This window comes from Caretta caretta, chromosome 5, assembly GCF_965140235.1.
Source record: "Caretta caretta isolate rCarCar2 chromosome 5, rCarCar1.hap1, whole genome shotgun sequence".
In the NCBI taxonomy this organism is placed as follows: Eukaryota; Metazoa; Chordata; order Testudines; family Cheloniidae; genus Caretta; species Caretta caretta.
The window spans coordinates 73,895,486-73,922,888 of NC_134210.1; positions in this window are offsets into that span (position 1 = coordinate 73,895,486).

Sequence of the window (27,403 nt, forward strand, 5' to 3'; positions counted from 1 at the left end):
CACTCAAGGAACACAGCAAGGCAGGTTTTACTGGCAGGTATTGTGTACAAGCAATAAAAGAGAAAACCTGAATGTTGCATTATTCTTTCCATCACGTGGCATTCCCTAAATTCCTAAACATACCACATTTATTTGAGACAGTAAAATTAAACAAATACCATAACCTGCTTATTCTGTTATATCCCCATAAAGTCTAGATCACACATAATTAATTTTGAAAAAAGTAAATGTTGGGTTGTAACTTGACAACTAAGGATTATTTTTCATGCTTGAGTATTGTACGAAGTCTTGTGTACCTTACAAGTGGTTTGATGTTGGTGCAAGTGCCCCTTGCAATGACAGGAGATGCCTCACATTTGGTTCTTCTGGTGTTTTGAGAGTCTGTTCTGATATCTATTGGTCACTTGGCCTGCATTCTTTCTGTGTCCTGTTGATTAAGTCTTAGCAGACTGCGTATTCTATCATCCTCCATGTTCATATTTACATATGGAGGACATATGGTCCACCACTGCTACATTAAATGTACACAGACTTATCTGTTCAACACATGTAGTTTGCTTCCAAGGGCATGATTTGTCCTGAAGAAGTAATTTGATCTTGGCAGGGTCTCCTGGCTAGTTCTGGGAGGCCTTCAGTTTATCAGTCATAATAGGCCAAAGTTTCTCGCTTCCTTTTTGTCTGTTATGCCTTCCACCACTGCCAGTCATAGTATGGTGGGACTACAGACACCAAGGTACGCATACCTCTTAATATCAAGCACTTTGCTGAGCTGCTATTAAAGCCGACTGTTCAAGATCACTTGCCATATGTTTTCCTTACTTTTTAAAGCTTTCCTGAATAGAGAATTGCACTAATTGGCTGTTAAAATTTCTATTTGACAGACTTTGGTGTGGTGATGTAATGTGACTGAACTAACATTCCCAAGTAAATTGCATAAATTCATTGCAAGTAAACTGGGATCTATTGTCTGAAATCACACAGTTTGGGATACCATGCCTGCTGAAATGCCTCCTTGCTTTGCCTGTGAGGTCATTGTAGTAGCATTTCAGTATTTGCCTACCTCCCAGAAGTAGGAATAGTACTCCACAAATACAGGGTAGCGTGTGTGGTTTGTAGTGAAGAGGTCCATTTGCTCTTAGATTTGTTAGGGGTATTGCATATTTTCCATTGTCTTTTTGCCATTTGGCCTGCAGTCCTCCACATGTATCACATCTGTCCACCAGGTCTCTGATATCCTTGGTCATGTTTTGCCAGTATACAAAGCCTATATATCTGGAATGATGCCAATGTAGTTTTGAGAATTTTTGTCCTCAGTGATCATTATGATTCAACTGCCTTTACATGATACTATTTTATATGCTCAGCTTGTCTCAATAGGTCCAGTATTCTTGAGAGGCAGATTGGGTTTCTCCCCTGGTGTCTGGTCAGTCAGTCAGAATGACAGATGTGAGCACTTGTATGGTTTGTCTTTCCAGCCCCTGCCTTGAAACTGGTACATACCTGTCTTGCCTGATGCTTTCTATACCTGTGTTTTCTGTATTTCCTCCCAGGTTGAGGAAATCACACTCTTCCTATCCATTTCTTCATATTCTTGTTCAGTTGTTGTATTTTCATACTGCAGGGATTCTTTGGTTAAGAAGTCAGTAACATCTCCCTCTCCTTATTGTAGTGTGGATCGAATGTAGCACTGCAGTTTCAATTGTATTCAGCATAGGGGGATTCTATATTAGACCTTGTCTTGACTGATAAAAAGAAACTGATCAAGAACTAAAAATTAACGGTAACTTAGGTACAACTGACCACAACAATCATATTTATAATGTGCAAATAGAATAGAGTCCAGATCGGTGATGTATATACTAGGTGCTTGGAAAAGGGCAATTTCATAGAGCTGAAAACAATGAACCAAATCAGCTAAGGAAGAAGTGAATCAGAAATATGAATGACAATTGAGAATTGTTAAAGAACACTATACTTGATGCCTGAAAAGCCACAATTTAGGAAGGAGGCTATACTGGTTACTACTGGGGCTGTCAAGTGATTAAAAAAATCATCATTAATTGCACTGTTAAAGAATAATAGAATACAATTTATTTAAATATTTTGGATGTTTTCTATATTTTCAAATATATTGATTTCAATTACAAAGTATACAGTGCTCAATTTATATTATTATTTTTATTACAAATATTTGCACAGTAAAAAACAAAATAGTATTTTTCAATTCACCTAATAAAAATAATGTTGTGCAATCTCTATCATGGAAGTTGAACTTACAAATGTAGAATTATGTAAAAAATATACACTGCACTCAAAAACAAGACAATGTAAAATTTTAGAGCCTACGAGTCCACGCAGTCCTACTTCTTGTTCAGCCAATTGCTCAGACAAACATGGTTGTTTACATTTGCAGGAGATAATGCTGCCTGCTTCTTGTTTACAATGTCACCTGAAAGTGACAACAGGTGTTTGCATGGCACTGTTGTAGTCAGCATCGCAAGTTATTTACATGCCAGAAGCGATAAAGATTCATATGTCCCTTCATGCTTCAACCACCATTCCAGAGGACATGCGTCCATGCCGATAACGGATTCTGCTCGATAACGATCCAAAGCAGTACGGACCAACACAAATTCATTTTCATCATCTGAGTCAGATGCCACCAGCAGAAGGTTGATTTTCTTTTTTGGTGGTTCGGTTCTGTAGTTTCCGCATCAGAGTGTTACTCTTTTAAGGCTTCTGAAAGCATGCTACACAGCTCATCCCGCTCAGATTTTGGAAGGCACTTCAGATTCTTAAACCTTGGGTCGAGCGCTGTAGCACCTATCTTTAGAAATCTCACATTGGTACCTTCTTTGTGTTTTGCCAAATCTGCAGTAAAAGTGTTCTTAAAATGAACATGTGCTAGGTCATCATCTGAGACTGCTATAGCATGAAATATATTGCACAATGCAGGTAAAACACAGCAGGAGACATAAAATTCTCCCCCAAGGAGTTCAGTCACAAATTTAAACAAACAAATTTTTTTTAATGAGCGTCATCAGCATGGTAGCATGTCCTTTGGAATGGTAGCTGAAGCAGGAAGGAGCATGCGAATGTTTAGCATATCTGGCACATAAATACCTTGCAATGCCGGTTACAAAAGTGCCATGCAAACGCCTGTTCTCACTTTCACGTGACATTGTAAATAAGAAGCGGGCAGCATTATGGCCTGTAAATGTAAACATGTAATGTAAATGTAAAAATGTAAAAATGTAAACTCAGTAGGACTGAGTGGACTTGTAGGCTCTAAAATTTTACATTGCTTTGTTTTTTTGAGTGCAGTTATGTAACTAACAAACAAAAAAATCTACATTTGTAATTACACTTTCACAATAAAGAGATTGCACTACAGTACTTGTATGAGGTGAATTGAATACTATTTCTTTTGTTTCTCATTTTTACAGTGAAAATATTTGTAATAAAAATAATATAAAGTGAGCACTGTACACTTTGTATTCTGTGTTGTAATTGAAATCAATATATTTGAAAATGTAGAAAAACATCCAGAAATATTTAATAAATTTCAATTGGTAATCTATTGTTTAACAGTGTGATTAATTTTTTTGAGTTAACTGTGATTGATAGCCCTCGTTACTACAAAAAACAAAATCAGACAACTACACTTCCAAGAGGCAACCTGGTATAGAGGGGAATTGAAGGTAGCTATAAGAAGTAAAGAAATAACGTAACAAATGGAAGAAAGGGGAATCAATACTAAAATATAATTCAGAAGCTAGGAATTGTAGAAAATTGATAAGAGAAACCAAGGGACACAAGGACAAATCTTAACTCTACTGGCCATAGAACTATAAGTATGTTAGGAACAAAAAGAATCTTAACAATGGTATTGGACCATTACTGGATGGAAAAGGTAGAATTTAGAAAAGGCCAAAGTGTTTGATAAATATTTATGTTCTATACCTTTCTTTTTTTCCTTCCCATACGCAGTCACATCATATATTATGACGACACTATCACTCTCTCCATTCCACTAGTGTTTTGGGAGGATGTTAAAAACAAACGTCTAATTTTCGTAGCTACTAAGTCAGCAGATCCAAATTAATTGCCATCAAAATTTTAAAAGAGCTGGTTGAGGAGCTCTCTGGACCATTAATGTTGATTTTCAATAATTCTTGGAACACTGGGGAACTACAGAAAAAGTTAAAGTTGTGCCAATATTTTTAGAAGGGTAAATGGGATGAGCCAGGAAATTATAGGCCTGTCATTCTGATATTAATTCTGGGCAAGATAATGCAGCAGCTGATATGGGACTCAATTAAGAATTAAAGGAAGGTAGTATAAACGAATGCCAAATCAACACAGGTTTATGGAAAATAGATCCTGTCAAACTAACTTGATATCTTTTCATGATAATATTACAAATTTGGTTAATAAAGGTCATAATGTTGATGCAATATACTTTGACTTCTGTAAGGCATTTGAATTGGTACCCTGTGATTGATTGATTAAAAAACTAGAATACAAAATTAATGTAGTGTACAACAGATTTAAAAAGATGGCTGATAGCTCTCAAAATGTAATTGTAAAGCAGGGAATCATCCACTGAACATATGTTTCTATTGGGGTGTCACAGGGATCAGTTCTTGGCCCTATACTATTTAACTTCTTTATCAGTGATCTGGAATATAACAGAATCACCACTGATAAAGTTTGTAGATGACACAAAAGGTGGGGGAGTGGTAAATAATGAAGAGGACAGGTCACCGATACAGAGTGATCTGGATTGCTTGGATAAACTGGATGCAACCCAACAATATGCATTTTAATATGGCTAAATGAAAATGAATACATCTAGGAACAAAGTAGGTAGGTCATCCTTACAATATGGAGGACTCTGTCCTGTAAAAGCAGTGATTCTGAAAAAAGATTTGGGAGTCATCGTGGATAATCAGCTGAATATGAGCTCCCAGTGAGATGATTTGGTCAAAAGGGCTAATGCAATCATTGGATGCATAAACAAGTAGGAATAGAGAGGTTATTTTACCTTTGTATTTGGCGCTGGTGTAACTACTGCTGAAATACTGCGTCCAGTTCTGGTGCCCACAATTCAAGAAGGATATTGATAAAACTGGAGAAGGTCAGAGAAGAGCCAAGAGAATGATTAAAGGATTAGACAACATGCTTGATAATGGTAGACTCAAAGAGTTACTTAGCTTAACAAAAAGAAGGTTAAAGGTGACTTCATCACAGTCCATAAGTTCCTACATGGGGAACAAATATTTTATAGTGGGCTCTTCAGACTATCAAAGAAAGGTGTAACATGATACAGTAGCTGGAATTTAAAGCTAGAGACATTAAGACAGGGGAGAAGGTGTACATTTTTAAACAAAGAGTGTAATTAAACATGGGAACAGTTACCAAAAGGTCATGGTGGATTCTCCATCACTGACAATTTTTAAAATCAAGACTGGATGTTTTTCTAACAGATCTGCTCTAACGATTATTTTGGGGAAGGTCTATGGTCTTGTTATACAGGGTTGCAGACTACATGATCACAATGGTCCCTTCTAGCCTTGGTATCTAGTTGCAGCCTAGCACATTCACAGATATCCCACTATCTATTTGCCATTCAGTTTCCTGTCTATGCTGCTGCTTTGTCTTTGCATTTGGTGTTAGTCTGAGCTTTAACAACCATTTATTTTTTGCTCATTTGCACTGTATTAGTGTCATATATACATACAAAAATCTCATCCTCAGAATCAGTTCTTGCATCCCCTATATGGTGCATTTTATTCTTTGGTTTTTGTGCCAGCTTTGGCATAAGGATTTCTCTGACCACAGTTATTGCACAACACCCTATACGCAGGACATTTGCCATCCTCACGTTTTTCAACACAGGTCTTCCTTTGCATTTTGTTTTCTATTTGTGCATTTGCTTTTGAACTGATTTGGGTTTATTTTTCCCATTGTTTTCATGCTTCCCCTTGTGCTACTTCACTTAACTCTTCATTTGGATGCAGACTTGTTTACTCATTTTGCACATGTCTATAGCTCTTGGCAGAGTCAGTATGGGCTCTGAATATTCTCATTTCAAGTTCCTGCACCTTTCATCCCTCCTACTAACCTATCACAATTTAGTTCATCTTTTAAGACTTGATAATCTCGTGAGTCCACCATTTGTGCAGTTTTTCCCAATATACTGATTGTTTCTCCAGATTCTTGATTACACTGGTTTTAAATGTAAGTGGGGGAATAGTCCCGCTATTGTGGGGAACTTTCCTGGCTTCTGTACTACCCCGATGAAGTGGGCTAGCGAAAGGATCTGAGTCCTTGCTCCCACTTCCTTTACCCAGTGGCCTCCCTGCCCTTGAGGGCTCCCCTTCCAATCTCCTGTCTGGCAGAGTCCTTGTAACCCCAACAAAGCTGGGCCCAGGATTCCTGGGGGGCTCGACCCCCAACCCTGCTGCAGTCACCTAGGATAGGAGCTAGGGTGTCCCCACTCCGGGGTACTCTCTCTGCACTGGGCACTTCTCTGACCCACTGACCATTACATACAATTTAAAGCAAATGCAAGTTATTTAATCAACAATTAATTTTAAAAAGAATAAGGAAACATGGGAAAGGAAACACATCAGCCCGCTCTGTGGCAGGGAACATCACAAACAGTGTCTCTGGAATGTCAGGGCAGTTCACAGTCTGTTCCTTGTAAGTCCCAGGCCTTCTTCTCAGGCCCTGGCTTTGCTGCAAGGATGCTGTGGGTTGGCCACTTGCTCTGGTGGTGGCCACACACACTCTCAGGCTCTAAGTAGTAGAACCCTTCTCCTCAGTGTCGCCCCCGCCCTGTTGGGGTTACGATCCAAGCCTGGCTTGCAGAGCCTCTTGGCTGAGGCGTCTCCCTGTGCTGGGTCTGCTGCCCAGGGTCCCCCTCGGTCTACCCAGCTGCTCACCACACCCAGCTCCAGACCCAGCAGCACCACTCTGTCTCTGCACTGCTGCTACTCTGCCTCCAGCTCCCTGGGCTGCTTCTTTGGCCCCTCTGCCTCTGGTTGCTGCAGCTCTGCTCCCAGAACAGGTCTGCTCTGCAGGCTGCTTCTGTGACTCTGCTCCCAGCACTAACCTGCTTCTTGGGCTGCTTTTCTGGCCCCTCTGGCTCCGGTTGCTGCAGCTCTCCTCCCAGGGCAAGTCTGCTCTCTCTGGGCTGTGCCTCGGGCTTTGGGGCTGCTGCTCTGCTCCCAGGACAGGGGTCTGCTCTCTGTGGGCTGCTTTTCTGGACCCTCTGGATCTGGCACAGCTCTGCTCCCCAGCTTAGCTCAGACCCCTGCTTTCTCCTTAGCTAGGCCCCACTCTGTCTGACCCAGGCAAATCCAGCTCACACAGAGGACGGGACCTCCCTGGCCTCCTGTCTCCCTGATTAGCCTGCTCGCCCTGTCATTCAGGCTGACCTGGAGCATTGGCATCTCCCCATTGTTCCTCAGGGTCCTGATTCCCCATTGACCCTTTCCCCTTTTTAGTACTTGGAGCTAGCAACTGAAACACCCCCACTGAATGTTAGTAAGAGGGCAACAGTCCCTACATTCCCTCTTGCTAAAATTCTGCCACAGCCACAATATTCACACCAATACATCTGGGCCCCATAGTAACAATATATACCCACATCATATCAAAAACCCATTAACAATGAAGTCCCAAGCTGGCAGGAAAAATGGGCTTAGAGGTAGTCTCAGCACATCAGGTGGCAGTCCCAAGGGGGTCTCTGTGACCCAACCCGTCACACTGGGTACAGTTTGCTTTTTTACTGAACAAAGTAGACCTGACCTTCTGCCCAAACTATAATAGCCTCTCCACCACCAGCTTGTCAACTTCAGCCTACATGCCCCTAATAAGAGCAGAGATGACAGAAGATATCAAGTTTTATCAAAACTGAACTTAGGAAGAAAACCATTCAAAAAAGCAAAAACTAAGAACAAATAAACAAGAAAGGAAATTAACACTTTACTTCACTGCCGGACAAAGCGGGGGATGGAGAAATGGGTAGGGTAAAGATTAAAATACTAAATATTATTAGTATCATCTTAGCACCTAGAAGCTCCAGCCATGGACCCAGACCTCATTGTGCTAAGTGCTGTACAAAACAGAACCAAAAAAAAAAAGTCTTTGCTCCCAAAGAGTTTACAATTAATGAGGCTCTTAAAAATAAGGATATTTAGCTTTTATGCAGTTATTTACACTCAAAGGTACTATGGATGGATATTCTCTTGAAAATGTAGTCTTAGACTTGGTCATTGGCAGAGCTGGGGATAAAACTTATTTCCTAACTTCTAATCCACGGCCATATTCAAAATCTGTTGCCTGAAGCTCTTCTGAAACCTTAAAATATTAAGAAAAAGGCATAGACAACCAATGGAATGCATGTAAGAGGATGCGACACACCCTTGCTGCTGGTAAGAACTAAACTTCATTTCCTATTCCCAGTCACCTGACCTGGGTTAGATCTTTATAACTCTACACACCTGTCACATGTCAGGGATCAGTATCCCCTGACTTCAGTCATCACTGTTACAGAATGTACCTGAACTAAGTCATATTTGCAATTAGCTTTGCAAGTTCTGAGATCAGGGAACTGAATACAAAAAGTGAGGGGTGTCAATTCCAGATGATTATTTAGAAGATCAGAATTATGTTCAACACAAATGTGAAAGAGGAGGAAGGTGGGGGGGGGAAGTGCCACAGGGATAGAAAAGAATTAGAATCTATCAATAGTGTGTCTACAGCACCATCTGATGTATGGTATTCAAATGTAGCGAAGAGGTGAATCAAATCTGAATGAGGAGCTTATAAGAAACTGAACAATGTACCATGAAGACTTTTTTAAAAACCCAAAAAGTTATTGACTCCTGTGTGTTGCTAGCTGTTAGTAGAAAAGGTAGAGCAGAAATGTTGGCTTCTCCAAAGAGAAACAAAATGGCAAGACAGATGCTTTGGATCACACAGACAGCAAAACAGTGAAAAACACAAGAGAAAGCAAACTAAGGTGAAGGAGAGCATAGAGAAGGCCCCATGAGACCAAAGGGTCAGCCTTTATTTTGCAACAGGCTGAACAAAATAATCCCCCCTAAGTAATCATACCTACTATGATGCTAGAAGAACCTACTCCTGCCATCCAATCAGCAAAGCAAAAGACCAGAAAAAAATGTTGGCAGTTACAAGGAAATAGCTGTGATTTATTTTGCTATTCTAATCATTAGGTAAAATAGCAGTTAGTGACTGTTTGACTTTATAATCATAAAATAATAATGCTTTGCACTTCTATAGCATCTATTGGATTAGCAGATGCTAGATCCAGGACAGTGTTCTAGTAAGACTGCCTCTTAGTACTGAAACCTTGGTGTGATGGGTAGCGCCCTCCACTTAGCTAAAGTCAATCTGAATTCAGGGTTTACTGCATCTTGCAGGATCAGTGCATCACTTATGTTTACAATCCCAAACTTTTTCTATTATCTAATGAGTGGGCCGTGGTTTTGGATATATTAAACTATTTTCCGCCCAAGGACAGTAGCAAGTGTGATTTCTCTTTGGTTGCATTTTAAGAAAACTGCCTCCAGCTCAAATAGCTTCTAGCAATAGCTGAATACAAAGTTAAGTCTCTTGCTCTATGTCCTCTGGATGAGTCACCTAAATTGTTAAAACCACACAGTGACATACACACGAAAGAATGATTATTTCCTTTTTGGTGATAATTCAGTTAAACAAGAAAGATTAAACACTAATAAGTGGTTGCTAGCCTACTGTACATTTAATTTCTCAGTAAAATGTATTTCTAATGGATGGCTGTACTCCTTTCCATTTAGGCAACTCTGTTATAACTGAAAGCAAGAATTAAGAGATATTTTACCTGACAGGTCAGATTTTCAGAAATCCAGGACCACATGCAGAAACATCTAATTTGCATGTGCAGTTACTGCAGTTGAATGCACCAGTTGGGGTATCTGCACATGGACACACACCCCCAAAACCAGGAAACCATGTTATTAAGATTAATTGATTGTCTATAGAAACATATACAAGTTGTCCATTGTAGTCTTTGCACATGCAAGTCAGGTAGGCATTTTTACAGATGTAAGCTTCTGAGGATCTTAAGGGCGAAGTGAGTAAGAGTCACCAGCTCAAACATGTCCTGTAGGAAGAGAACCAATCTGAGTCAAGTGACCAAGGCTGATGTGGAACATTTTCCCAAATTTGAAGAGGGCCACTGACTGGTTTTTTGTCAGTCAAAGGGACTGTCTGGGCTTTTCTCTTCCTTTAGGTTGTTCTTTTCTTATGATAAGATCTGTGTGGATATGAGGGCAGAGGGACTAAAAGCTGTCTGAAGAAATCAAAGGACTTGGTGGGAACCCATCTGGATGGGAAGGGAAGCAAGGTCTAGGTTTTCTATGTGGGTTCAAGACCCAAAGCTTTTTGCTCAAAGGGGTCCTCCTCAGAGTAAAAGACTGTTAAATATAGACTTGCCTGGGGCTTCATGGCTGGGTGAGAACCTGTGGCTCTCCACTGAGAAAAGTGACAGAAGCGGTGGAGAATGAGATGCAGAGCAGGAGAGGGACTGGCCAAAAACTGTCAAATTCCAGCCACAGAAGCAGAGTAAGCAGTTCCATACCTTGGGAATTTCCTTCATCTCCAACTAACCTATTCCATAGTTTTTGTGGCCATGCTTAGCCTTCTCTTGAAGAAGCAGGAAGTAGACTGAATATCTCTATAGTCTGGTCCTGTTTTAAGCTAGCCCTAAATTCCAGAGACAGCAGTTATCAACACTATTCTTAAGTGGGCAAGGGGCTCAGGCAGGGGCATTGAGTGAATGCCCTAAACACCGAACTGTGCTTGAGTTACCAAGTTTGTGCTGAAGAATCACTAAAATAGGAGAAATCCACAGTTCCCCTGTAATCTGACCAAAGAAACCTTTTTGCTTCTTGAATTGGAGAGAAAAAGAGGCCAAACCACCCACCCTCCCATCCTCTACTTTCCTGGAAAGGAGAGTCCCAAAGAGACTTTAGAGGATCATCTCAGCCTTGCACAGAAGCAAAGACTGTGCTTTGAGCTTTTACTGTGGTTGCAGTACTTGAAGCATCAGCAATCAACTTGTGACCGGAATTTCACATCTATCTCTGAAGCACTAAATGCAGAAGAAAGCTCACTTTTAGCAGACACTCAGATCAGCGGAAATTGGAATTTACAAGTTCCCTACATTTAATATTATAGCTACAGATCTACATTTATTATAAGTTGATTACATTAGTTGTCACCAATCTATGTCTGCAGGACCCTTGAATCTGATTTTCTAAGTGACAAATTTTTAAACATTACATATCCTCTTACTTTTTAATCTATCTATATGGAGACACACACACACACACACACACACACACCCCAGCACAAAGTATTAGAGTAATCTGTCGTGCTAGTTTCAATTTGAGTATTCACTCTCTAGAGCGGATATGAGATATAGCTAGTGTTGCAAATATAAAGGTCTTATGTTTCACTTGTTATTATGGGCTGGGAAATGTTTCCAGATTCAAAAGTTATCTTGATTTCTGGTGAATTATTCAGCTTGTGTTAAATTGCATTCAGTGTTGATATCAGCACAGAGAAGGAATGTTGGTAGATAGCCAGAATTTGAATTTTTTTTTTATAAAATATCATTAGTTATCTTCAGAAGTGCTGTCTCTATGCTATTCTGAGGGCTGAATAATCAGATCAATTAGCAGAATATCTCAATTTGCTAAAAGGCTGTGCAGCCGGAATGTGTGTGACTTGTTCATCATTGCCAAAAAATAAGCCTTTTATGAAATAAAATGTGATGTCAATGGGAATCACACGTGTTCTGGACTAGGGGAAGAGAGTACCAGAATTTAACAATATCGTTTCCCAAAATGTTCACTAACACTTTAGGTAGTGACAGAGGGACCAGCGATGACTTCAGGGTGCTATGAAGTAGGTGTTTTGTTAGCCAGTCAAAGGCCCATCTACTAATTGGGTTGTGTGTGTTTGTAAGCATATCAGGTTTTCCTCCTATTTCCTGCTTGTGCCATTCAACCATTCTTTGACCTTGGTCAGAGGAAGGGCTATAGAAGTTACTGTTCTCAGGCATAGTTGGTTTGCTTTGTAGATGAAAAGTTACTTGTGTCTGGGTAGCCGAGTTACCAGTTCTCCTAATCATCAAGTGTCTCTGCAGGAGTTGATCCCAAAGTGCATTGTAACATCTGATACAGACAGCACTCTAATGAAGTTCTCCCAGAACCCTTTGCACCCGTCTCAGCCATCCCAGAGGACATAGCTGAAAAGGCCTATGTAATCAGGAAATGATAGGCCACTATCAGTCTTGTTCTTTCTATAGCTCTCTATATAGTGATCACCTCAGCACCCACATCTGCTGGATGGCTGAACATTTGTGAAAAGTTGCATCATGCCCTATCTGTGCTTCCTTTTGGCCTGCAAGAGAAACCAGGAGTATATGCCTGGTCTGATATTAAGGTAGAGAGCTGCTAACAATATGGAGCAAGGAGATCATGCAAGCCAATTTCCATTCTGCATTCAGCAAGCCACAGATCACAGCCAAACTGCCCAAATCTGGACTCACCCAGATGATCAGTTGAGCTATGAGAAATTCAGTCCCCTGAATGAGTCACTGAAATTGTTAAAACAGACTTCAGTGACCTCTTAGGTCTGCCAGAAACATTCCCCACCACCATTCAGCTATTGTGGAGACAATGGAAGTGTCACTTGTCTATATTAGAGTGACTAGGCTAGGATTCCATTCCCCAAGATAGGAAAGGATAGTGAAGGAAATTGGTTGTATCACTGGGAAGCTAAGTTGGCAGAATACAGTTTTGGACAGGACTCTTTGCTTTTTTCAATCTCAGTACCTTTATCTCCAATGAGATGAGAAAAGCCTTCAGGGTTTGTGTTTTGTTTTTTTTTTACACCAAGATTATTAGATAACCACTGAGCTTTGGCATGGATGAAGCAGACTCTGCAATGATCTGGGAAATACTTGTCTGTCCTGATTTACAGACAAGCTTCCACAGAAATCCCTTGGCAACTGCATGGTGTATCTATATTGGAAATATTCCTGCTCAGAATAGAAAATAATTAGTGCTTCTTTCTGAATCCTAATCACATTATGGTCTTGAGACAGCAACATCCAGGAGGGAAGAAAAAAAAAAAAACCACCACATGGCATGTTTATAAAACTTTATGTGCAATACACATTGTACATCACTCTTCAAACAGTCTTGTCGCTACTGATAGAATATTGGGTGAAGTGCCCTAAGAATAGTCACAGATTTGCCAGTTATCTGTCACGGTTTACAACACATGCAGATTTAGGTTCATCAGTACTCTTAGAACTGACTGATTTCTCTCTCTCAGACTCTATCTACCAACATATAGCTGGATTTAATTATAGCAACATTCAGTAAAATAAGTGCTCAGTGATAGCATTCATTTTACAGTTGTTAAGAAGAAGAAGTCTCGAGGACTGTGTCCAGACACTTGAGAGATTGCCTGTAGAATATCCATTTTGAATATACCACTTGGTTCATCCTCTCCTCAATCAGTACTAGAAACAAAGAAACCAAAAAAAACCCCACAGAAACCCACTAGTTATCTTCTTTAAGTCTCAATTTTATCTCTAAAATCATGCTTTTATCTTCTCCGAGTTAGTCTTACTTCTTTCTCCCTTCCTCCACCATCTCCTCCAATAAATATTGCATGGCTTTGGATATCAGCATGTGCACAGCTATTTATACTCCCAACCAGCATAATAAATGAGGTCTCACTACACAGACTTGCAAGTAAAATCAGTGCTACTGTAATAGAGCATTGCAGAATGTTGCTAAAGAGCAATAGTGTTGCAGACAGGTAGTTCCCCACCCTGCTCCAAACATTTTACAGAAGCTGTTTGGACATGGAATAGTACATAATCCAGCCCAAGACTTCTCCCAGGGCTTGGTGGCTTTAGGGATCCTCTCCAAGGACTACTCAGCTCACACCCTACATCTGAGAGCCACTCCCGAGTCCCACCTCTGGGTTGGATAATGAACCCCCTACAACCAGTTAGTAAAGCAGGGTTCCTGTTTTCCACCAGGAGAGCCACCGGCTAACACTAGAGTTCGGACAAACACTGCCAGCCTGTTGGTCATTTAAAATCAAAACAAGCTCTCTCTAGCCTCGTCAGAGCAGCCCAATATATTTACATAGAGGACCAGGAACAGGTAAATAGCATCACTGCAACCAAACCAAGAAAAGACTCAACACCTGACAGTCATAGAGGAAACCAAAAAACCTACATGGGATATGCTTCCAAACATGCATATATTAGGGGTTGGGGGGGGGGGGGGCGGGGGTGTCTGTGGTCTTTTAATAGGTCCAAGATTGGGAGGCAACAGCTTCACAACATAAAATACTGCTTGGAATATCTTTTGTCTTTTTCCTTCTTCTAAAGACCAAACAAAACCTAATACTCAAAAGAGAAAAGGAAGAATACTTGGATCATGCATAGCAGTCTGCATTCTGGAATCTCAGAACAACTTACAAACACTGGGATAGGTTCATTCCTCTTTTCTTCGCTATGGATGGATGGTTGACACTTCTTTCAGGATTTGTAAAATTTCAGATTCGACTTTTAATGATTGCCAGTCAATTTTGCTGCAGTGCATATTTCATCTTTCGATCCAGTTCTGTTGTCCTAATTTTATTATCTTAATTGATTTTTATGTATGCAGACCTGGCTTAGACAAGTAGTCTGTTATAATGCTATTAGGGGGTCACCAGACAATGCTATTACAGGAAGTCTTACAGACAGTCTGTTTAACTCAATGTATTGGCAGTTAGATCTTGGGAAATGCTGCCTGTTAATTGTGGTGCTATTGTTTTTAAGAAATTCACCACAAAAAGTTAGTTCACTGCCCGGGGTTTGTAACTTACCATGTTTTACACATGCAGATAAAACAAAACACAGAAGTTTTTTTTTTTTAAAACAGTTACCCATGAAAGGTTAAATTGCATGTCTTAAAATGGCATCTACTGAGGCAGGACATCATGTTGATGATTTATTTATTTTTTATGGTCTATATTGCCTGAGGCTGAACTCAGTTTTGACAATTTATTTTCTTCAATAAGCTTTTTATTGCCATCTTGTATGAGCTGCAACAAAAACCATGGTCTATTCCTATCTATTGTGAATTCAAAGGAGAACCCTCATGCACAATCCAAAATATGTTTGCTTTGGAAGCAGGGACTCATATCAGAACCCTGTATTCTAACACCACTGAACAATAGAAGAGAGATCAACCTTTCAGCCCCAGCAGGGAACAAAGTCACCACAGTGACCAATCAATGGAATTAAAGGATCTAGATTAAGGAGAGAGTCAAGCCAAAAACAAAGACCATCATATCTAAGACAGATGCTGGTCCTTCTGAATGGAAGTCTGCATGCACACTGAAATCCTTGAGGGTAATAAGTTCTTTGATATGGTGTTGGCATTATCTATGAAAATCCCCATCTAACTTCATGGTCTATACCCCAGTTGAACCTTGAAGTGTTAATGTGTACGAAAGTGATAGGAAATGGCCAGATACTCAAACATTTGTCTCAGCAGTTGGCCAGCTTATGCTTTGCAAACTGAATGAAATCATCACAGCTACGGGCCATTAATTATCTCTTGGGGAGTTTGTTGTACCAAAATATGGCCATCTGCATTGTCCAACCAGATCTCAGTAATAGACACCCAATCCATGTGACATATCCCAATAGAACTGGGAAGAATTTCAGCTTTAGTCACAAGAGAATGGGTATTATCCAGTCAAAAACTGATGCACGTCCATTAAAGATGCTATAAACAACTGGAAACCTCAACTATATTCTTCAGAATCTATTATTACTCAACTGATATGTATGGTAATAACTGTCATACATCAAAATGAAACATGCATTTAAGAATCTTAATTTTAAACACCGCCCTGGTTTTTGCTTTTCATTATTATTATTATAATAAACTAAGTGGCCATCTCAGCTGTATTTGATCCCCACCAGCTGCATTACCGAACCGCAACACAGTTCAAACAAAGTCTCTCTAGGCTTCCAACTTAAACTGTTCATTGGTTTAGCCCCCATAGCTGAAAAAGAATGGAGATCCAGTAAAGCAGGATTCTCGGAGGTATTGGTATGGAAGCCTGCTGACTGCAACACAGAGCACAAGTGGAGTTAATAATAATCAGCGGTGGCCTTTACCCACTTTGGAAGAAGCATTGAGAGATTGCTTTGTATTATGTTCCTTTACAATAGTGCTCTGACAGAATGTATTACATTACATATACGTGGTGAAGGGCTGGTCTATAGGCAACCATGGCTACCATTGTGTATGGGGGTGAGGGGTGGAATCTTGTAAGCAGCTGTAAATTTTTGTTCCAGAGCTGTTCCATCATGTTACAATGGGACTTATTACAAGAAAAACACTCTCTTCTCTAGGCTGAAGCGTGAACAATACTGATACAAAGGACACAGCTGTAAAAAAAAAAAAAAAAGATGGGATTATTAAGTTTTAGTTTTCAGTTTCCAGTCAGGTGCTCAAGATGAAAGCGTTTGATGGGTTTAGTCATGTTTTTATTGACTTAGTATTGTCAGCTTTGGTTTACAGGATAGATATCTGCACAGCTGGCATAAGTGATGAAGTGAGCTGTAGCTCACGAAAGCTTATGCTCAAATAAATTGGTTAGTCTCTAAGGTGCCACAAGTACTCATTTTCTTTCAGCTGGCGCATAGGCATTTCATGAAGCTTGCTTGATAGAATATCCTCAGACTTGAGCTTCAAGGCAAGATGAAGTTGAACTCATTCAAAAGGAAGGAAGAGGAAGCTCTTTAGCTTAATCAAGAATTATCTTCTCTACTAGGTCAGAGATGAAGACTACATTCACTCAGATTTATGCTAAATGTTTACCCTCTGTGGACACCCAAAGCAGGAAAGGGACATGTCCAAGTAGTAGGGAGTTCACTGATACAGCACATCCTCTCAGCAGCCTGACTCAATGGGAATGGCTCTAACTGAGCCCCCAGTGGAAGTTAAAGCTACTCCCCAGCCTAGTGGAAAAGCTAAGGGAAGGTGGCCGGAGTAACACTAGTAGGGTTCTGCCCTCAGGTCAAATTCTGCACCAGGACAGGTGAACCTGGTCCAGCCTCTCTGGTATGAACTGCACAAACTGACCTTTTGCATTACCTCCCAGCTGAATAAATAGCATTCAAATGCTGTTGCTGTTTCTTCTACAAAATCTCCCACAAAAAGTAACAATAGAAGAGGGTTCATTTTATTAGATAATTTGCGGGTTCTGAATGATTGCACAATATATGAACAGTTGGACACAACCATCTCCTATACTATTTGGAACTGAAGGGCATCATGCCATATGCCACTGGAATGTTAATTCTCCCTACATATGCAATAAAGTTCTCAGATTGACATATGATTTGGAAAACAGGATAAATTTGCAAAAAGAATGAGGAGTACTTGTGGCACTTTAAAGACTAACACATTTATTTTGGCATAAACTTTTGTGGGTGTGTTCCTTGAATGGTACCTCCACAGTATTGATGCAGGCACCATGTTGGCAACTAGCTAGCTGTACAAGATTTCTTTCAGGGCTTACGAGTTTCCAGTATGACAGAGAGGTTTACTAATCAAGGGATTATAGCTGCCTCATTGCAGCAAACAGGGAAGGAAAGCCTTTAAAAAAAATTGTCAGCATTAGAAAGTGTTTCCCAGCAGTGTGGTAACTTTAAGTTGCTTTGAGCAGTTTGAGAGGGGGCAGGAGACATGGGGCCTGATTCACCCCCATAAGTGGAGAATCAAGACCTGTTTTATTCAGTGAAAAATAATGCAATCACCCACCCACACCCATAATATAACAGATTTGTGGCCTCCTAGGATTACAGGGATTATGTGAAAACAATGAGGAGTCCTTGTGGCACCTTAGAGATGAACACATTTATTTGGGCATAAACTTTCATGGGCTATAACTCACTTCATCAGATGCATGGAGTGGAAAATACAGCAGGCAGGTATAAATACACAGCACATGAAAAGATGAGAGTTTGTTAGTAATGTGTTCGTCTCTAAGGTGCCACAAGGACTCCTCGTTGTTTTTGCTGATACAAACTAACACAGCTACCCCTCTGAAACCTGTCACTATGCAAGGGATTATGTGAAAGACAGAAATTCACTATCAGAGTGGAGATAGAATTCATATCCACCTGTTTCTAAAGCACAAGCCCTGCTGCTTCAACTAATGAAGAAATGTTGTTATCAATACAGTGCCTAGGGGACACAGCATAGCAGCTGCAATTCCACCCAGTAGAGAATGGTGGTTGCATATATGCACCAGCCAGTTCGTTTCAATGGCATCCAAACAAAAGATATCAGCACCGTTTGTATAAAAGTTGTCTATGCGTATGTGTTGGTATTTCATCCTGGCAAGTTTATGTTTAAAAAAAAATAAATATAAAGAAAAAAAAATCTTATCAACAGCTGCAACAGAGAAGTGCGGTACACTCAATATAGCGATACTTTTCACAATGGACTCTGCATACTTGAGTTGGAGTTTAAGCCCTGGTCTACACTAGGACTTTAGGTCAAATTTAGCAGCATTAAATCGATGTAGACCTGCACCCGTCCACACGATGAAGCCCTTTTTTTCGACTTAAAGAGCTCTTAAAATCGATTTCCTTACTCCACCCCTGACAAGTGGATTAGCGCTTAAATCGGCCTTGCCAGGTCGAATTTGGTTACTGTGGACACAATTCGACAGTATTGGCCTCCGGGAGCTATCCCAGAGTGCTCCATTGTAACCGCTCTGGACAGCACTCTCAACTCAGATACACTGGCGAGGTAGACAGGAAAAGAACCGCGATCTTTTGAACCTCATTTCTGGAGACTGCGGGAACTGTGGGATAGCTACCCACAGTGCAACACTCCAGAAGTCGATGCTTGCCTCGGTACTGTGGAAGCACTCCGCCGAGTTAATGCGTTTAGAGCATTTTCTGCGGGGACGGACACACACACACTCATATATAAAAATGATTTCTAAAAAAACAACTTCTATAAATTCGACCTAATTTCATAGTGTAGACATACCCTTAGACTCAGCAATTTAATATTAGAATTACAGTAAGAGGTCATTCCTTACTAAACCAAGCAGAAAGACAGAAGGATTTTCCCTGAGTCATGGTTAAAAGACAACAAAAGGGCTTTCCTTGGCTATAGTCAAAAACACCGCAAGACAGAGCTTGCTTAAGCTAAGATCCCAAAAAGCCAGAATATTTTAAAAAAAGCCACAGAACTTGCTTTAGTCCTCAGATGAAAGACAAAAATCACCCTCCTAAATCTATTAATGCCTCACTTCTCTGCAGTGCTTTTACTGAAGGTTTATATATACCAGCCTGAGAAACTCTGGTGCCTTTTGGCAGAGACTCATTAACATTCTTACAAGGAACAGCTGATTTTACATCCATCCTTTGAAGCAGAATTCAAGGGCAGTTGGCTGCTTTGGGAGAGACTTTAACTCCATTGCTAGTGATGCGCAATGGACCACAATTCACTGCATCAGAATTGACATTGTTCCAAATGAAATATGATTTTTGTTATCTTACTAGCAGCCCATATTACCCACAAGCAAATGGAGAGGTTGAGAGAGCTGCACAGACAGCCAGGAAAATCGTGCAGCAGGAAGAGCCATTCCTTGCTCTGAGTTACAAATCAACATCAATAGCATTTAGTCCAGCACAGATCCAGATGGGAAGACAACTCAGAACTACTGTTCTAGCTTAGGTTATTTTCCAGTCTCCAAGGTGGCCAGATACGGAGACAGTAGCCAGATCAGATAAAAAGGCAAAAGAAGAGCTGATGAACACTATTATAACAGAGGACTCTCAGAGAGCTGCTGAGTCTAGCACCTGGTGATTGTGTTTGTGTTATACTAAAGGGAGAAAGAGGATAGAGAACTCCAGTTGTCAAAGGAAACATTCATTACCCAGACCATATGTGATTGAGACAGACAGTGGAGAGTTCAGACACAGTCGACATCTAATGTTCTTTTGGAGGAACAAACTATCAACCGAGGAAATTCTACAGATGGCTGATGCAGAACAACAAGAGGACAACTCAAAGATTCCAGACCAACCACAGCCAGTTTTTGCAGTTAACGGACAGCCAGATATTGAAATTGTTACACAGCCCAAATGTGTAATTAGAAAAATCAGTATGATTCAGACACATAACAGGCTGATCCATACTTTAAAGATAGCATGATAGGATACATTTTGTAAAATGGCAGGAATGTAAAACCTAAAGGGGGAGATGTAGTGGAATGCTAAACTACTCAACTGCTCAGTCACTAAATGGAGCTGAGTGTGACATGCCTTACATAAACTCACAACACCCATTCATGGTAGTGCAATAAAGGATCTTATGGTGAACACATGTGGTCTCTCTCTCTTTAGGAAGGTAGCTCGATAGCCAGTCCAGCTTGACCTGCTAGTAGTAGTCTGGCAAACTACTGGCAGCTTGGCAAGGTGTACATGACCGTTTGGTTCTTTGCTTTGCCACTGATGTGCTGGGTGATACTGAGCAAGTAATTTACTTTCCCTTTGCATTAGGATTCCCATTTTCCCCACCACCACACACACAAATCTGTAAAGCGAGGATAATGATTCTGACCTCTTTTGTAAAATGCTTTGAACTCTACTGATGAAAACCACTATAAGAGCTAGGCATATGATGTTTATTATTGTCTACTTAGTTTGTAATGTTTGGGGCAGGGGCTGTCTCTCACTCTGTATGTGGAGTTCCTAGTACGGGTCTCCCAGTTTTACTGTAATACAAATTAACAAGAGTTCAGTGGGCCCATCTACTGCTCTTTCAGGAATATAGGTCACAGTGAACACATGGAGTCTAATGTTTTGAACAGGGGACTAGGACTCTGGACTCCTGGATTCTATGACAATTAATTTACTGCTTGGGCAGGTGACCTGTGTCTGAGTTCACCCCTCTGTACAATGAATATAACAATACCTCCTCCTCAGGAACAAAGTGAGGTTTAATGAAAGCTTGTAAGTGCTCCGAGACCCTGAGACAAGAAGTGCTATAAAGATGTAAAGTATTACATGGCTACTGCTTAAGAAGGTTAGTATGATGACAGCCATAAAAGGGAGGGCATTGTGAGTCAAGGCCCTGGACTGTTAACCTGACCTTGCTGAGGTGCCAAAGGTAATAGTCACATCTAGTACTGTATGTGGCAGTTTGAATGTCAATACTCCTCAAGCTATAAGTGGCTGCTTTTTAAATCAATCCTATTTCTTTTTGGCAGTCACCATAACTTAAGTAAGTACCATATCCCTTACTCTGATGAGTCTGCTGTTCCTTTTCATTTCCTAGCAAGGGAAACTTTCCGTTGGCATCTAGTACAGTTGCGGAGAGGTCAGTGACCTGTGATGCTCTTTATGACTGTTTGCTGCAAATCATAAGTAATCAAAATGAGCTGGGCTCTTACTATATAAACAGTGTCTAATTTGTGCCAGGGCTTGCCAGGACTGAGCCCCACCACCGCTGGGCTTGCTGCATCAGTTATGAATGTAAAAAAAATTGTTTGAGACCCAGCACCTAGTTACTTGAGCCCTGGCATCTCTTTCATTACAAAGAAAGCATTGTATATAAGAGCCCCATATGCAGAGGGACCCCTTTGCCTGTTGAAGGGGGCAGTTATTGGTTTTACAGTGGCACTGAAAACCCCCAAAGTCACGTCCCCCTTGTGCTAGACATGTACAAATGTAGTGTGACAGTCCCTTCCCATAACATCTAGTGAGATTGCTTGCTAAGACAGACAAATGGAGGAAGGTCAAATGGAGACTCAGAAGAAAAGTTACTTGCCCAAGGTCATATGCCAAGTAAGTGACAGAGCCATAAAGAGAACCTTGGCTTCCTGACACACAATCTTATAACTAGACCATCCTGCCTCCTGCCTCTGCAGCATTCTCCACCCTTCTCTCAAACTAGAAGCAAGCCTAATTCATGGGGAAGCAAGGGGTTTCAGCCTCACAGAATCAGAAGAGCCAGGGGCAAGATGATGCAAGGCAGAGCAGCCAGATGGGCACTTCAGATTATCCCTACTCTCCAATAAGTAGCAAAAGCAATGCAAACAAATACAGCCTGAGGCTGTGTTAACCTGCGCTACTTTGCTTTTTAGGCGATAAAACCCCTTCTGTGGGATGGTTTGAGGGCAGGTGAAGTAAGGGGAGACCCTGAAAGTACAGCTTCTGCCAGAAGAGCGCTGTCCAGGAACAAGCAGGACACAACATGTCTAGGCTGCAAACATAAGCAAATGGTATCTAGGCAGATCCCCCAAGATCTATGCAGGTATCAGGACATTAATAGATTAAAGGCTTCTTCTATGGAACGGCAAACAGTCCTCCACACCTCACCACCCCTAGGCCTTGTCTACTGAAAAGTTTTATAAGTGTTGTTAGATCCATGTAACTCCTCGTATGGACTCTTATTCCAGAATATAAAGAGAATGGCTTTTTGCACTGTAGCTTAAATCCCTTCCCCAGTGACATAAACTAAACCAAAAAGACATTCTTCCCAAAAAAAGACACTCTTCCCAGAATAAGAACATCCACATTTTGTGGGGCTTGGGGAAGTTATAATGCTTGTCATGGTGGTTCTGGCCTCCACTGTGGCCCCTCATGGCCCTGCAGGTGCATTGCACTCAGCACTCCCTCAGATTATTTCCATTATCCAGACTTGATTCAAAACAGGAGCCCCTTCAAGAGGTCGGATTTACTGAGTTGTTCTACCAAATGTAACTCATTCTGTTAGTTGCCTCAGATCACCCCACTCTGACTCCATACAATAGTCTTGGTTAGAAAACCATCCCAGTCCCCTTCCTGGAGGTGTGTGCTATGGGATGGGGGAGGAGATGAACTTCAAAAGGTCACTTCTCCAAATAGGACCTCGCAGCTCTCCTTCTCAGAGCTGGGTTGTAAGTGAAGTAGCTCTGGGTCCTTAGCCAGCTTCTCCTTCAGCTGGCCCCTTTTCCACAATGAATGCCAGCTCAGATGGTTCAGCAAACCAACTTTTTCAGGTCTCTCCTGCTACAACTCAGGGAGCATGCAGCATTTACACTGGTCCCCTTCCCCCTCATCCCCAGTTGGCAGGGTGAGAGAGAGAAGTCTTGTCCCACACATACTGCAAGGCTCCGGGCCCTGGACCCTTAAAGGCACAATGATGGAGTCCTCACCCACCCAAGCACCACTTTCTCTCCATCAATATCTCCTGACCTAGGTCCTTATATTTAAGGGCGGGGGGGAGAGAAATCAGAGCTTTCAGAATCTTAAAGGGTCACACCAGAGGGATAAGCTGACCCGTAAGCAAGGGGCAGATTACCCCATCGCATTGCTGTAATGGTCAGTTTAAATTCACACCTTACATTGAAAAAAAATGTTCCCATGTAGACAAATGACAAGCTTCTGGCTTGTCATACCTTAGGGAGAATGGGGCCCTCAGCGTTAACTTGTTTGTCCGACTCTTTAAAATAGCATAAAAAGAGGTTCCATGTATTTTTTTAAAGTGCTCTGTTACTATGTCTATCCTAATGGAAACACTAAAAAAAAAAAAAAAAAAAAGTGTCACAGTAACACAGAGCACCCTGCATGAAATTTGAAAAAGTGAAGGGTCACATCCTTGTTTCAGCAAGTGGGCCTTTGGCAACTCAGATTAATTGAATAGTGCTAATGGAAGATTCACAGCTGAGGTGAAGTGAGTGACTAGTACTGCTACTGTAACTTTGACAGACCCCCATCGTCGGCGGGTAGGATTGAACTTGGGGCCTCTGGAGCTTAGTGCATGAGCCTCTACAGCATGAGCTAAAAGCCAGCTGTCTGATAGCTAAGGCTGTAGAGCAGATTCATTTCACTCTCTCTAAGCGGTCTCAGTGCCACGAGATGGGACAGAACACCACACCCAGAAGGTGTGTGGGTTACACTATCACTCTTTCTGCTAGCTTCAAAATGGTTTAATCAATTTCAGTATTATAGGTTTTCAAATTATTCTCTTCCAGGTGAGAATTTATAGTCTTATTTAGGCTATGTCTACACTATGCACCTTTTAGCAAGACAGCTGTGTCGCTACAGCCATGTTGCTAAAAGGTGCGCAGTGTAGCCACTCTTTGTTGGCAGAAGAGCTTTTTTGCCAATGAAGCGCTGTTCACACTGGCGCTTTTCGTCGGTAAGAGTTTTGTTGTTTGGAGGTGTGTGCTTTTTTTCCCCACACCCCTGAATGACAAAAGTTTTACCAACAAACTCCAGTGTAGACAAAGCCTTCGGGTTTCTTTACAAACTACATCTGAGTCCCTCCCACAAACAATATAAAATAAAATTAATTTTCTTTAGACAAGATAAAGAGCACTTGTCAGATCACAAAAAAAAGAGCGAGACTGGTCATTTATGGGGAAACAATCAGTTTGTTATCAATAGAATTTCAGCAATGTAAAGCAAGGTTTTTTTCCCTTTTTTAAATGAACATTTTAATAATTAACTTTAAGCAAAGGATAGAAAGATTTGATGTCTATCATAACAGGAGTTAAAAAATGTTTACGTGGCTTAATATTTGTTTTATTCTTTTATTGGTGAAAACTGTGTCTGAATTCTGTTTATATATGTGATGCTGCATGATTGGAACATAACCATTTATATCATTAATATTGCCACTATTAGACAATTGCAACAAATCTTGTACAAAGTATATCATGTAAGGTGCCAATGGTAAAGTTATGATTTGCTAAATAAGATTATCATGTTTCTATGCATGCATCATCTTTGTATCTAAAGTTATGAATATTAACTGTGTCCTAGTATTTCAAATGTTTCTGTCCTGTGGTAACACCCACCAAGTAATTTACATCCAGTCTGGCCAGCACATTGTAAATGAACTATTCGAGTTCATGGCCCATCAAAGAATACTTAACTCTCACAATGGGCAAGAGAAGAAGCTTGTCCCCACCCAGTGAGCCTTCTTGTGGATGCTTTGGCCAGAATATGGGTAATGGTTCCTCCTGCGAGTCACCAAAAACATGTTAGGGCATGTAACCTGCTCACGTGACTCTGGATTCCATCTTGTGCCTGTACTTTTCCACAAACTGTGCTGGGGGCTTTGTTTGGGACAGTGAAGTTCCCTCCAGATGGGAGAAGGTATAAAAGATCCTGGAAGCATCTCCATTTTGCCTCTGCCTTGCTCTGATCTCTGGACTTACACTAAAAGGAGCATTCCAATCAATGGACTGAGGACCTTCCAATCTTTTGGAAGTTAACAGAGACTTTACAAGCCAGCAGACTGTAACTTCACTGCTTCAAACTTGATACAAGAACTTTGCAATGATAGTATTATTTGATTTTCTTAACCATTTTAACTCTCTCCTTTCTCTTATAAACCTTTTGATACTGAAGGATTGGACACAGCATAATTATTGGGTAAGATCTGAGTTATATATTGACCTGACTGTGTGACTGATCTCTTGGGATTAGAAGGACCCTTTGTTTGATTAAATTGGTTTTGAATAACTACTCATCATTAAGTCCAATGTCTGGGTGTGAAGCAAGGGCTGGAATGCTTAAGGAGACTGCATTTTTGACTTCTGGGTTAACCAGTGTGGTGCAACAGAAGTTTACTTTTGTTTCTGGCTTGGTATATCTTATGATAGAATAACCACCACTTTGGGGGCGAGTCTGACCTATTTCTCAGGGGGTTGTCCTGAATCTAGTGTTCTCAGCTATCCCAGTGACAATATATAATTGACTTTTTTTTTTTTTTTTGAGTAGTAGTTTGTGGGAAATCTGTCTCTCGTGGGATCTAAGCGTATGGCTACACTTGCAGCTGTAGAGTGCTTTGTCTTAAACCGGCCTTCGGAGAGCGCACTAGGGAAAGTGCCGCAGTCTGTCCACACTGACAGTTGCAAGCGCACTGGAGTGGCCACATTGCGGCCCTTGCAGCTGCTTTGGGAACGGTGCATTATGGGCAGCTATCCCAGTGTTCAAGTGGCTGCAATGTGCTTTTCAAATGCAGTGGGTGGGATGGAGTGGGACAGGGAGTGTGTTGTGTGTATGTGTGGGGAGAGAGAGTGGGTTTTTGGGGGTGCTGAGAGTGCGTCAGCATGCTGTCTTGTGAGTTCAGACCCCCCCTACCCCTCCACCTCTCACTCACTCAAAGCAAACATATACTGTTTGCTTTGTCTCATAGCAGATAAGCAGCCATCTGTCTGAAACGGAGCTTTGAAAAGGCACTTCCGCATTCCTACAGACGATTTCAAAACAAAGAGAAGAGAGGCCACTTGACTTAAGGGGATTATGGGACGTTTCCGGAGGTCAATCAGAGCGCAGTAACGTAACTCCTCGTTCACACTGATGCTGTGGTGCTCCAGCGGGGGTGCATCAGACATTAATTCTCTCAGAGGTGGAGTACCAGGAGTCAGTACTCTACGTGCCTTGCCAGTGTGGACAGGAAGTGAGTTAGAGTGCTCTGGGTGGCTTTACTGCGGTATAACATGCAAGTGTAGCCAAGCCCTAAGGCTTTTTCAGGTGGGAGCAGGATAAAAATTGCAAGAAACAATGTGGGAGCAGAAGTGGGTATTGCAGGGTGGGACAGGAGTAGGATTTTTTTTTTTAAATCATCCCATGCAGGGGTTTAGTCTCTGATTCCTTTGAGTTTGTCACATTTTCTTCCTCTGATTCTTAGGGAAAATTCTTTAGCCAAGCAACAAGGCTTGCAGAGCAGCCTGAAAATGGTGAGGTTTATGTCGCTACAAACTCAGCCAATCTAGACTAATTAAAACCACTAACATGCCTACCAAGAATTTGTGCCTGTACCCAGCAAGAGATGCTACCAAACCAGGGAAGTGCTCAAGCATGAAGGACAAGAATATATGTCAAATTACATCCATGCCCTGCTCCCAGTTGCTTAAAAACAGCAACAGTGGGGAAAAATCAGCCCAACCATTGCCCTAAATATACGTTTTCTTGGGGGAAGAGGATGCGGAGCCGAGAACATCTCCCACCAGAATGTTCCTGGATATCTAGTAAAAAACAGTGCAGTTATATAAGAACAGTCATACTGGGTTAGACCAATGATCCATTTAGCCCAATGTCCTGTCTTCCAATGATAGTCAGTGCCAGATGTTTCAGAAGGAATGAACAAAGCAAGAAAATGGAGTAATTCATCCCCTGTTGTCCAGCCCCAGCATTTGGGGGTCAGGAGCTTAGGGACACCCAGAGCATGGGTTTTCATCCCGGACCTCTTGGCTAATAGCCATTGAT